The 13,649-nt window shown below is 28.9% G+C and overlaps 1 protein-coding gene across 2 annotated transcripts in view; it reads right to left on the bottom strand.

Moving 5' to 3' along the window:
• The window catches only part of LOC127063648 (Y+L amino acid transporter 2), a 29,162-nt gene extending 23,895 nt beyond the window's left edge, over window positions 1–5,267 (bottom strand). For both annotated transcript variants that reach the window (XM_050993648.1, XM_050993641.1), the window contains exon 1: window positions 4,811–5,267. The gene's annotated coding sequence lies outside the window, so the exon portion shown is untranslated. The remainder of the gene's footprint in view (window positions 1–4,810) is intronic.
• Window positions 5,268–13,649: the final 8,382 nt, after the last annotated feature.

Raw genomic sequence — 13,649 nt, 5'->3', positions numbered from 1 at the left:
TTCCCTCTCTCTCTCTCTCTTATTTAGTTTCACCACGCTTACGTGATCATACATTAGTGTGCGTGAAACGTGCGTATACTTCTCTATCTTATTTCATATATATAATATTAGATAGGTAAAGGAACATACAAAGATTTTTGTTATTGTGTGCAAATGTCATTTACATATGTATGTGTGTATATGTATATATATATATATATATATATATATATATATATATATATATCTGTGTACTTATTTATTTATAGATATGTGTAATATAATAAAACCCTTCGTCGAACGACCTATCGATTTTCATTGTATACAACACGTCCGTGACTTTTCTTTTTTATATTTTTATTTTTTTATTTTCTTTTTACTTTCTCCTTACTGTGCTCCAATATCGACCACGTGTCTTCTCAAGAACTCACACAAATAACAAACTATCCATGTGTGGAATAAAATTACGAAGGTGTACGAATTATGTATTATGGAATAATTATCTCAAAGACTATATGCGCGTTATATGCAAAGATATATCAATTAAAATATTAAAATTGTTAAAATTATTAAACAGTGTTCTCAGAATTATAACGAAAATCTTTAAAATATCTTTTTCGTGATATCGAACATTACTATCCTTTGAAAATACAATAGGAAAAAATTTCATGATAAATTATAATGTTACAGATTATCGTATATATAAATCGTTTCAACGTCCTTGTTTTTTCTCACGATAACTAAATATAATCTCTTGGTATGTCTCAAAGGGTATTTCAATTTTCAATCATGGATGGAATGGACAGCATACGAAACTCCCTTCAAATGTTACATCACTTTTATTGATCTTAGGCTAACATCAGCGCCAACGACCCACGTACGACATGAACTGTACTTAAGGTACTCACGAAAAGAGCAAAGACACGCTGTCATCGATCTGTTTGCGAGTGGATTGTCTGATACTTAGAATAACATTTGATTCGACGAATTTCAAACGAACAAATCATAGATAAAAAAAAAGAAAGAAGAAAGAGAGATCAAACTATACATTTTTTTTAGACATATATATCTTTATGTATATTAGAAATTAAGAAACGATACAAATATATATTGACATGATGAAACTAAATGAGACACCTGTTATATAGAAATAATTCATTACAATTTGCTCTAATACCAAATTTGTCGAAATAATCGAATCGTCTTGATTATCTCCTTTCACCTATTATTATTATAATTTCTTATATTTCTTAATTTAATCTATTCGTAAAAATATTCAATTCGATTTCAAGCATTATTTCACACATTTTCTCGTGCGTAATAGAAAGAGACAAATATATATGATACGACGGAATCAAATGAGACGAAAACCTATTATACGTACGTATGTAAATGAACCGATGATTATAAAAATAGTCTAAGAATGAGTCAAAAATATAAAAAAAAAAAAAAAGAAAAATTCGTTTAATGCATAATTCGTATAATTACATCATATATGCCATACTCGCTGAACGAATAATCCTCTTTTTTTTTATAATTTTCAATTTACCATCAAACCACTTTCATAATCATACGATTCAAATAATCCGTAATAAAATTCGTAATAAAATTTGCTTCGAATATTTTTACTTTTTACTTTTTTATCATTTTATTTTATTTTTTATATTTATTTTATTTTTTTTTGTCTTTCTTCTTTCTTGATTAAATCTTCGTCGTAGGAAGGAATGAATACCAGGAAAGGAACGTGATATTCGCGAGACATTAAGTGAAGTCGAAGAGGCCAGTTTCCACCACCGAGAACAGTGAAGTGGAGTGGAGTGGTGTGGCGTGGCGTGGCGACCAAGAAAATCAATAGGCCACGTGGGTCGCCGACCGGATTTTCCGAACCTGCTTTTCGTACTAACGAATAAGTTCACTTTCGCGATTCATTTATTAACGATTTTAAAACAATGATAAAGAGATCAATGAACCCATATGTATATATGTGTAAATATACATTTCTATACACATATTTATGTATGTATATATATAAATATGTATATAGAAAAGAAAAAAAAGATACGTTTAATCAAATTGTTTAAGACCTAACTTACGTAAATACTATTGTACATATATTTCCATATGAGATATTTCAAGAACATAAATCTTCTTATCACGTATTCATATATCTTATATTCACATATAGGGTAATTCCGGGTAAGACGGCCTTGCGGTTCAGACAACTCGATTCTATATTTAATAGATACACTTCTATATAATAGATTTCACAAATATTTTAAGTGAAAGGACTGATAATTATTAAGAAAACTCATAAATAACACTTTTCTTGTTTGTTTTCAATTAAAAAATTAGACAAGTTATTTGTACTTATAGATGGTTCAATTTTTTCGAGAATAACTGGCCCCACCGTAAAATTATACGTTGTTACGTTCTTACGATGTAAAACCGACTGCTTATAGAGATCGTGAATTTTTAATCATTTTTAATGACGAAGGTATATTATGCGTTTTCTTAATTGAAAAACAACGATCAAAAGAACATGTGCCTCATGTAACAGAACATAACAGAGATAATGAACCAGAATCTTTTTCATCTGGTAGCAATTAATAAAAAGATTCCCATGATAGACACGCCAGATACAATGTTAAATAAAATTAATCCAATCCGCAATGTGTTGTCAGATATAGTTCAACGAATTAAAAAATGTAAATGCAAACTGTTTCGAGTAACGCTAAAGTAACAAAACGAGCAAAAAATTTAGACAAACGTAAACGTGAATATAAATGAAATTTTTGTCAGATTTTCTAATCGAAGAAGGTTTTGAAGAAAATGATGATGCTGAATGCGTCGAATGTAGGGAACAGTACAGCCATATATCGAAACAATACGAAAAAGATGAATTCGATGTGCTAGATACAATAAGTGATTTTAAAAAAGATGTTTAACATTTATGGATTTATATGATTTTTGTAGAAAAATTTTATGAAAAAAGAAGAAATGATTTTTTTTTTTTTCTATTATGTGCAAAATCTTTTTTCTCTCTACTACAGGGCCATCATACCTTGAATCATGAGAAATCTCACTCGAACAATATGGATGAGATGGCCTTTCGCATGGGAAATAATTTCTTTTTTTTTCTCTTTTTTTTTGTACAAAAGTCTTAAATTACTTTTTAGTTTAATCTTGATATTACAATTTTTCATTTATTTACCTTTATAAACATATATTTTTCTTCTTTGGATACCATTTAAATTGACAATATACTGAAGCATTAAGAAAAAGTGGGTTATCACTCCCGAAATTATCATAGTATATATATACATATATATATATATATATATATATATATATATGCTGTGCTGTATATACACATTTATAATAAATATATTATATATATGCGTAGATATATGCATACTTATCATGTATATTTAAACGAGAAGCAAATTTATCTTTTCTCATATTTGACGTCAAAAATAATTTGTAATTTTGTAATCTCTTTCTCTTTTTCTTTTTCTCTCTTTTTCCCTCTTTCTTTGTCTCCTACTTTATCTGTTTTGCCAAGAATTAGCATAATTCTCGAACCATTAACGACGAATTCGCCACGTGCTTATCATATTTCACATCATATATATATAGTATGAATATTAGAAGAATATAAAAAGATAAAAAAAAAAATGCGATAATAACTGAGTCGAAAGTTCTAACTTTTTTTTCTATCTTTGTTTCTTTCTCTTCTTTTCGCTCTCTCTCTCTCTCTCTCTCTCTCTCTCTCTCTGTCTCTGTCTCTGTCTCTTTCTCTCTCTATTTATCTTTCTTATTTTCACATGATTTTTATTACGATCGTATAAAGTACGATTGAATGCTCATGAAAATCGCAGTACATACGGATTAATTCTTCCTTTTATCGAAGAAAATAAATACCAGCTGCCTGAACGAATAATAATTTATGATTACGATGACGACGACGACGACTTTGAATGCATCGTCTTCGTTCTCTCGATTTGCATGAAACACGATTTCGCAGATAAGAAAAAAAATATAATCTCAATGAAGAAACTGAAAAGAGAAAGAGAGAGTCGAGAAAGAAAAAAGAGAAGAAACTTTCATTCGTAAGTAAGCACTTCGATACGAAAACGTATTCTTCTTAAAGCACTCGGAAGGGCGGCCATACTGCTTGTTTCGATGCTCACGAAAAAAAATTGTTGTCGAACGAATCCCGAGAGAATACACTTTTAACAAATTCCTAAGACATTTCTAAATCACGTAAACACATTTAATCTATTTACGATTCGATACACGTAGATTTTCATTCAAGAATCTCTTGATATAAAAACCGAAAGGTAACGTGCTGGCGTACTCGCGCACGCGCGCGCATTCATGCACGCTGACGCAAGTAGAAAACACTGAAGAATAATTCGAGATAACCAAAAATATATTCTATGATCATTTCTTTTGTATATATAGATATGTGTGCGTGCGTATGTATGTATGAATGATATAATTATAATACATATTCATATTCCGAAAATTTGTCTAAGAATCTCAAAGAATGACACACAAAAATAAAAAAAGAAATAAAAGAAGTACAGGCCAATGATTATTTACCTTCCGTTTCTCCGATTATAATGTACGATAAATAATACGATAGAATTGTACGATTATAATTATACGATATAACATATAATACGTATAATATATATATACATATATATTTATATAATACATATTTATATTCAAAAATTTCCATGAACATTACAGTAAGACGTACAAACATAAAAAAAAGAGAAACGAAAAAACAAAAAGAAACTGATTGAATAATAAAGAAACTTACCCCTTATAAAATGTCACTTGCAATCCCTCGAGCGATATTACAATTTTCTCGATGCGGATTGGGTCGTGGACGATAGTTTAGATCCCTTTAGATCCTAAGTACGTCGAAATCCTTGATAAAGGATCATATTTCACACACGCACATACACACTAGATAATCGACGCACTTCCCTCTGTCTCGATCGTCTCGTTTCGTGATAACGACGAAGATGATGAATGACAGAAAAAAATAAGAGTAAAATAGTTAGATAGAAAGAATGAAAAAAAGAGAGAGAGGGAAAGAGAGAGAAAGAAAAAGAGATAAAGGAAAAAAAGGAAACAGAGAGAAAGAGTGAATGAGATAGGAAGGAGAAAAGGAGAGAGATAGAGAAACAACACGATTAGACGGAGACAGGGAAGCTATGCGCGACACGGTGGTCGAGCTCTGAGTGATCCGTCTTTGCGTTTCTCTCCGAACGAGGCTGCTGCCGTTCCGCGTTTAGGTATTACCCTCTCTTTGCTATATAACTAACGTTTCTGCGCATGTGTAGGTATATGTGTATATTATATAGACACCGGAGTTGGCGCATGACACTTTCGAACTTAAACGTATGTTAGTAACAAAAGAGTCGTTCCTCCCTTAGGTGGGGGGATGAATACGTAAGTTTGTTAAACGTAATATTGTTAAAACGAATTTCTTGTTTCCTTATGTATGTATGTATGTATGTACGTATGTATGTATATCGTGAAAGTATAGTTCTCGGTTGATCTATAAAGGTTATAGATATACGATAATAATGTATTTTTGTTAATTTGAGGCATTTAATTACACGTTAACGAATTTATTATTACTTTATGATTAAAACGTAGTTTGTAATGTTAGTATAATATTAGTTGAGATTAGTATATATGTAATAATAAACTATCTGTCGACGATCGTTAGTTGATTTTTGTTTTCTAAGGGAAGTTATTGTACTTCTCTCTCTCTCTCTCTCTCTCTCTCTCTCTCTCTCTCTCTCTCTCTCTCTCACTCTTTCTCTCTCTTTCTTTCTCTTTCTCTTTTGCTCTTCGTCTTCGTCCTTGTTAAATACAACTTCGTTATACACATATATTGTTAGTCCTATTCGGTTGTTGATATACGGAAAAGGTGATAGAAGTATCCGGCTTTGTTATCGAGAGAGAGAAAGAAGGAGAGAGGGAGAACGAGAGGGAGATCCTGCGGTATGGATCATTATATACATCGTCACTCTCAGTCGCCCGATCTACGAGGAAGAAGACGGACAAGACCAGCTTCGTTATCGATTCTATAGTAAGAAAATGTAATATACGTTAATCTTTAATCACATTTTTCGTTAATGCAGATTTAATGATACGTTGTCAAATTTATTTGTTATTGCATATATATATTACTATACGTTACGTAAGATGTAATAATCTTATGATAGCTAATTTATTTATTACTACTATTATTATCTTCTTTTTCTTCTTCTTTAATATCTCTTCGATCTTATTTCTCATATATATACATATACCGAAACAATGACGTAATCAATAATTCGTAACGTATACAAGAAACAAATACGATCTAAACGTTCATTGAACGTTTGCATACATTAGTTTATTATTATTATTAACTTTCGAGGACGGTCGAAGAATCAAATAGTCAAGATACGCGATACGATTGATTTAGACGTAATCAGTTTCGTCCGACACAACGATCGATTACGGTAAAAACGTACAACGAGCACGTAGAATCGATTTAAAGGAGACGGCAGTCAGTCGTCACATCGGTCGTCGATCGATACTTTGACGTAATTCATGTTACAAAAGTAATTTTATTAATCGTTCGAATCGTTATATGAATCAATCTCATTGTTCCTGGATGAAAATATTGTTAATCAAAATCTTTCTCATATAATTATAATTCAAATGAATCAAAATTTGATTAATTGCATCATATTTATAAGTATTCCTTTGCAGTGTGCTGCGAATTGGGCATATTTTTATATGATTAGAATTAACAATAGATTTATCAGATGCTGATTAATAAGATGCTAATTAGTTTTTTTTTTTTAAGATTGAACATTAGATTTATCAATCGATAAAAATGTTTCGAGCATTTCATAAAAATCGTTTACGCGAAATTTTATCGTACGACTTCTCAAGACGCATTACGACATTTTATGTTATATAAATATATAATCTAGTTGTTTTTATAAATTTTGCTCTTCTCGTAATATTTATATCTTAAATTTCTTTTAATATATTTTAATATACTGAAATAATTATTGTCTCTCTCTCTCTCTCTTAACATCGTCTACAAATTTCAAACGTGTAAATCATGTTTCAATGATTACCTTCGTATAAGTGTATCACGTTTCCAAGAACATTTCTTCCCGGTTTCTTTTATAACTTCGTGACATCGTTATAAATCAACGAAAAAAAACTCACTTCAAGTTTCCTTTATCGTCGGTTCCACGTGGAATCGTCGTTAACGAGTTCATCGAAAAACATCATTGAGTTACGTGCGGTGCTTCCTTGCAATAGTAATCAATAAAATAAAACATCTATACATGAACTATATGTATATGTTAATCGACAATTATGAAAGTAATTTAAATCATAAAATATATTAAGACGTATATATCTGTTCTCACGGATTATTATTAAAATTTGGTTAATTACATGAAAGAATTATTTTTATCAAAAATAAATATAAATATAAAATTATTTGAGATATTGATAATTTTCAATTACATAAAATAAATATTTTCTTTCTTTAAAAATAAATATATTTAAATATAAAATATATTTATAAATATTAAAATATAAATATTATATAAATATATTCAAATATTTCTTTAAGAATAAATATACTAACTTTTTTGTCTGTGTTCTCTTCATTACAAAAAAGAATAATTTTAATTTACGAGTATGTGTAAAAATATCTCGTAAATTTTCATAACGAACATTACATTTTCGTTATCACCAACTGATGTATATGTATATTTATAAATGTATGTATGTATGTATGTATATATTCGTAACATAATACGAGAAATTTTCTCGGAATAAAACGATACTTTGAAATTTGACATCATAAAACGTAATCGTCAACTTTTACCGATAAGTGAAAAAATAAAAATTATGCTTTCGTTCTTTTTTAACTTATTTTTTATTCATACAATCTGGAAATTGAAAAGAACGTCCAAAGTTACGTAGCTCTTTAAAGAAAGATAACAATTAGTAAATATTAATATTAGAACGAACAACGTACCTAGTTATATATGTATCTATATAAAGATACGTATTTTGTATTTGCAATTAGATAGATAGATAGATAGATAGATAGATAGATAGATAGATATACACGCTTTAAAAAAAGCGATTAAATAAATGTGTTCTTTATGACAATCGCCTTTCTAATATATTCTAAGTTTCTATACAGAAATAAAACGTGGAGATCAATTTTTTTCCTATTAAAGATTTTTCAAGTTTTTTAATGATGTCAATACTCGAATGGTAAACATTACGCTAGATCATTTTTTATTTTTTTCAATACAGATTCTGAATGAAAAACAGAGATTGTAATATTTGTTAAATGAATAATTTTTGAAAAAAAAAGAAAAGAAAAAATTTCTCTTGGAGAATAATCAAATTTTATTATACATAATTTTTATAATTATATTTAGAAAAATTTTTTTGTACTACTGTATTAAATAAATATTACTTTTGAAGTGATATCAACAATTTTTACATGAAATTGTGAAAAATAGTGTGAAACTTTTAACGACGTTATCGTCTGTGTACAAAGATATTGTTTGAAAACTTGCATAATTGAATCATTTGTTCTCTCTCGCTCTCTCTCTTTCTATTTATCTCTTTCTCTCTCTCTCTCTCTCTCTCTCTCTCTCTCTCTCTCTCTCTCTCTCTCTCTCTCTCTCTCTCTCTCTCTCTCTCTGTCTCTTTACATGCCTTTTCTGTACTTCAGTTTCTCTACTTGTTTCTTGATTATTCATATATCAGTCATATATCAATGATTTAACGTCTTTAATAGTAGCTATCATATTTCCTTCGTAACTTGAACGTTAAATTTATGACACAATAGCTTGTAAATAGACGAATAATTAATATAATAATTAATATTTAGTATTAATTATAATTAATATTTTAACAAACGTTCAAATCTGTCATATGTCATATATTGATTATATTTGTAAATATTTTAATAATTTGATTAAAATTATAATTATTTTTGTCTGTATCTCGATATTTTAATAATTTAATTTTACATATAATTAATATATTGTAAAATATTTTTTGAACTGCAATACATATATTTCACTTATAGTCATTGCCGAAAATTTGCTTCGAAGGTCGTTGAATAATATAAAGGATGCGAAAACGCACACCTGGAACTGGTTTCATGCAGGATTTCTATTGGTTCAAAACGAAAAGAGGGTCGTAGAATAAAGAAGCATACGAGGATACACATGCACAAAAAAAAAAGAAAAGAAAGAAAGAGAAACGTAGACTTCGATTTTCTTCCCTCTTAAAACCTTCGCCAGGTGTACGGTTCCTTCTTTAGAAACTAACAGAAAGGGCAGATGAAATACCCTTCTTAGTTACTTCAAAATTCTTCATCGTACGACGTTAGGAACAAAAAAAAAATAAATTAAGGTAAAAATCAGAGTAGAAAATTTGTGAAAATTCATATCAGAAAATATTAAGATTCGTTAGAAATTCTGTTTAATAAACGATTCGATCATTTGATAAAGATGTTAACAACAATAAAAAGAAAGAATTAAATTTCAATATTTTACATTTAGAAGATTTAATTAGATCGTATAATAAAAGTGTTAACAACAGAAAACAAATTACATGTAAAAATTTGTTGCGTAAATAAAAAATTGTGATAGGAGATTTATCTCGAAATTTATTTAGCGAATTAAAAAATATTAAGATATAAAAACGTAAGAAAGATTTATGTAATTACGTTTGATGATTGTTCTGATTAAATATAGACAAACGGATAGACGAATAAATCACATGATAGACCAGTTGAGGTTTCACTTGCGACATACTAGCTTAGACGTAATCGGAATATCCCTTTTCTTTGAGTCCGTATATACCCGCATGATATGTCCTGGAATTAAATAGAGTGACACGGGACTGCACAAGATCTTTATCACGAAGTTAGATAATTATTTTCCTATTCATTCGGAGATTCGTATGAGTATTAATTCGAGTAAAAATTGAATAAGAAAAAAATATAGATTAGATCCTTTTTAAAAATTGTGGTAATAAAGATACTTTTGTTGTAATAATCAATGCGTGTGTGAATAAATAAAGTAAAGATAGAAAAATTATTATAAAAATTATAGAATTAATCGAAAGGAATTCAATCTGTAATTATTCTTGATTCATCTTCAATTTTTATTCACTATGAATTGATCGTGTCGACGATAGCATTGTTCTTCATTGCAAAATACGATAAGATTGCAAATTATGATTACAATAATCAATGAATGATCGTATTAAAAATAGATAAATTATTATGAGATGTATTATTATTATTCTGAGACGAATTTCTTTTCTTTTTTTATCATTATCTTGACTTCTTTTCAATTTCTAATCACTGCGTAATTGATAATGTAAACGAAAAAATGTTTTTCATAGAAAATTATGATAATGTAGATACTTGTTTTATATACCGATAATTATCTTGACTTTTTTTTTTTCTTCTATTTTTACTCATTATAAATCGATTATGTCAACGATAGCATGTTCTTTATACTTTATAGCATTTCCTCAAACAAGTGGAACGTTCGAGAGTTTTTCTCCGAGTGACTTACTTATAAACAGATCGAGAAAGAGAACGATAAAAAAAAAGACAGAGAGAGAGAGAGAGAGAGAGAGAGAGAGAGAGAGAGAGAGAGAGAGAGAGAGAGAGAGAGAGAGAATACGTCGCTAACGCAGGATATTAGATAATTAGCAACATTTCCATCATCCGCCGGCCGTTCAACTATTGTCGTCCGAGGTCAAGGCGTTATGTATGTATGTATATATGTATATATGTATATATGTATCTATGTATCTATATATGCATGTATGCATGTATGTATGTATGTATGTATGTATGTATGTATGTATGTATGTATGTATGTATGTATGTATGTATGTATGTATGTATGTATGTATGTATGTATGTATGTATGTATGTATGTATGTATGTATGTATGTATGTATGTATGTATGTATGTATGTATGTATGTATGTATGTATGTATGTATGTATGTATGTATGTATGTATGTATGTATGTATGTATGTATGTATGTATGTATGTATGTATGTATGTATGTATGTATGTATGTATGTATGTATGTATGTATGTATGTATGTATGTATGTATGTATGTATGTATGTATGTATGTATGTATCTGTGTATGTATATATGTATGTATATGTGCTTATCCTAAGATAACTTCTTAAATATCATTCTTCTTTATAAATACGGAACTGACATTATTTAATACGAAATTTTTTGACCTAATTGTAATCGAAAGAACATCGATATTATATATAAATATAATAAAGTAGATGAAATATTATGCGATTACTTCATTTTATTTAATAATTATTAATATTAATATATACATATATACATTTAATCTCTCTCTCTCTCTCTCTCTCTCTCTCTCTCTCTCTCTCTCTCTCTCTCTCTCTTTTAAATATATTAATCTCTATTTAATATTAATAATTATTTGAAATAATTTAAGATGTTGATTTTGATTAGTTAATAATCTTCCAAAAAACAAAAAGGAAAAAGAAAAATTAATTAAACGCTATCAGGATTATGATTAACAGATAAATTCAATGTCGAATAAATAAAATTAATCGAAATAAAACATCGATTTATTATATCGAATCTATTGATATTATTAGAGAAAAAAATCGTAAAAATACTAACGTAGCAGTTGTATACACGTGATCGAAGCAAACATAATCCCGAGACGTTGCTGCTTGTGCGTGGGATATCCGTGTGTTAGTGACGTCACGAAATCAATACCGGACTCGGAGGCTGGGTCCATGCTACGTCACTGATGACATAACTAAGTCTAGGGGTGGGGAGAACTCTGAAATATAGATAACACGTTGTCCTGAATTACGCCTACGCTCTTTTCCTCTCTCTCTCTCTCTCTCTCTCTCTCTCTCTCTCTCTCTCTCTCTCTCTCTCTCTCTCTCTCTCCCTATTTCTCTTTCTCTCTCTCTTTCTCTCTCTCTTTCTCTGTCTATCTGTCTATCTTTCTATCTCTATCTCTACCTCTATCTCACTCTTTCTCTCTTTCGTATTTATCGAAATTTTTCTTAAATTTACAAAGTTTATATTAATATTTAAAAAAATTTTTTTGAAATAATTTTTATTCATATACATATGTATACCAAAATTTTTTCACACACACATATACACGCAGATACATCCACCATACGATATAATATAGATTTACAAATAGCGAAACAAATCGAGATTAATCTATTTTTAATTTATTGTGAAATATATGTATATATGTAATAAATTTTGATATAAATATATCGAGTATTTCTACGTTTCTTTAAACTTTGAACATCGATATAAATAATAAAAACTATATTATTTTTCATACTATGACATACTTATATTTATATAGAATTTCTTTCTTTGATCGAACACGATCCAATTTCTATTTTATGCATTGATCGATGGTCGAATAAGTAACACAGATGATGATCTCAATGGATCGATAAAAATATACTGCAAATACATAAATGTTAATCTTCTGATTTTTTTGTTTTTCCTTTTATCAAAATTCACCTTTCACAGCTTGACACTCGTTAGAAAATGTCAGTGATGACGATAATGAGGACGACGATGACATGTAAATTAAAATAAAACGGCTCGCAACGATAGATTATTCCGTATATATTATCGTTGCAAACTGTTTGTTAGATCTCTGAAGATATAGATAAAAGGAAATTCATAATTTATGGTGAGCTATATAAATTGCTCGATACTCTCTTGCACGACATTTATTCGTCCAGAGGAAATCCAGTCTCGCATCTCGTATGAAGCGTTAATTGACGATTATCGCTCGTTTATCTAACATAATCGTTTCGAACATGTGAAAGTAAACGAGGCTTCGAATGTTTGACGTATGTACATATGTACGTATATGTTGAACTTTCGATTTTATGAGAGAATAAAAGAAGACAAGGAACGAGGGAGAAAGAGATAAAGATAGAGGTAGTGATAGAGATAGAGATAGAGAGAGAGAGAGAGAGAGAGACTTTTTTACTTTTTCTTTTTTTTCTTTTTTTTCTAATTTTTACGACTGGTTAATAACATATTACAAAAGATAAGAACGCAGTATCTCGATTTATTACGAGGTACACACCGTAAGAATATGTAGTTTCCTTTACAAGAACATGCCAATCTTCCAATTTAAAGTTAAGATTATGCTCGCTCGCCGTTATAACTGGTAATTACCCTTTTGCCGTTTACACGTTAATTCCATTCATATTTGAATGAAACTACAACGTTAGAAAATCTTTCCTTAACGAGGTTCGTTAAAAAAGAAATATCCAAATAGGATATTTGATCAAAGGTATCGATCAAAAATTGACGAAGCGAATTTTATATATTAGTTAATGAAATTAATAGAAAATTATTAATAGAAAAATTATTTTTTTAACTAATAATTTTATAAATATATAATAAAAATAAAAATAAAACGTGCAATACAAATTGGGTAAAAGTTTTTTCTTTGCTTGTGGTTTTATAATCTGAAAGAAATATTAGTCTAAAAAAAAATCGAAAATGTAA

The sequence above is a fragment of the Vespula vulgaris genome, chromosome 1 (assembly GCF_905475345.1).
Source record: "Vespula vulgaris chromosome 1, iyVesVulg1.1, whole genome shotgun sequence".
Classification (NCBI taxonomy): domain Eukaryota; kingdom Metazoa; phylum Arthropoda; class Insecta; order Hymenoptera; family Vespidae; genus Vespula; species Vespula vulgaris.
This window is presented reverse-complemented; position numbering and strand designations above follow the sequence as displayed.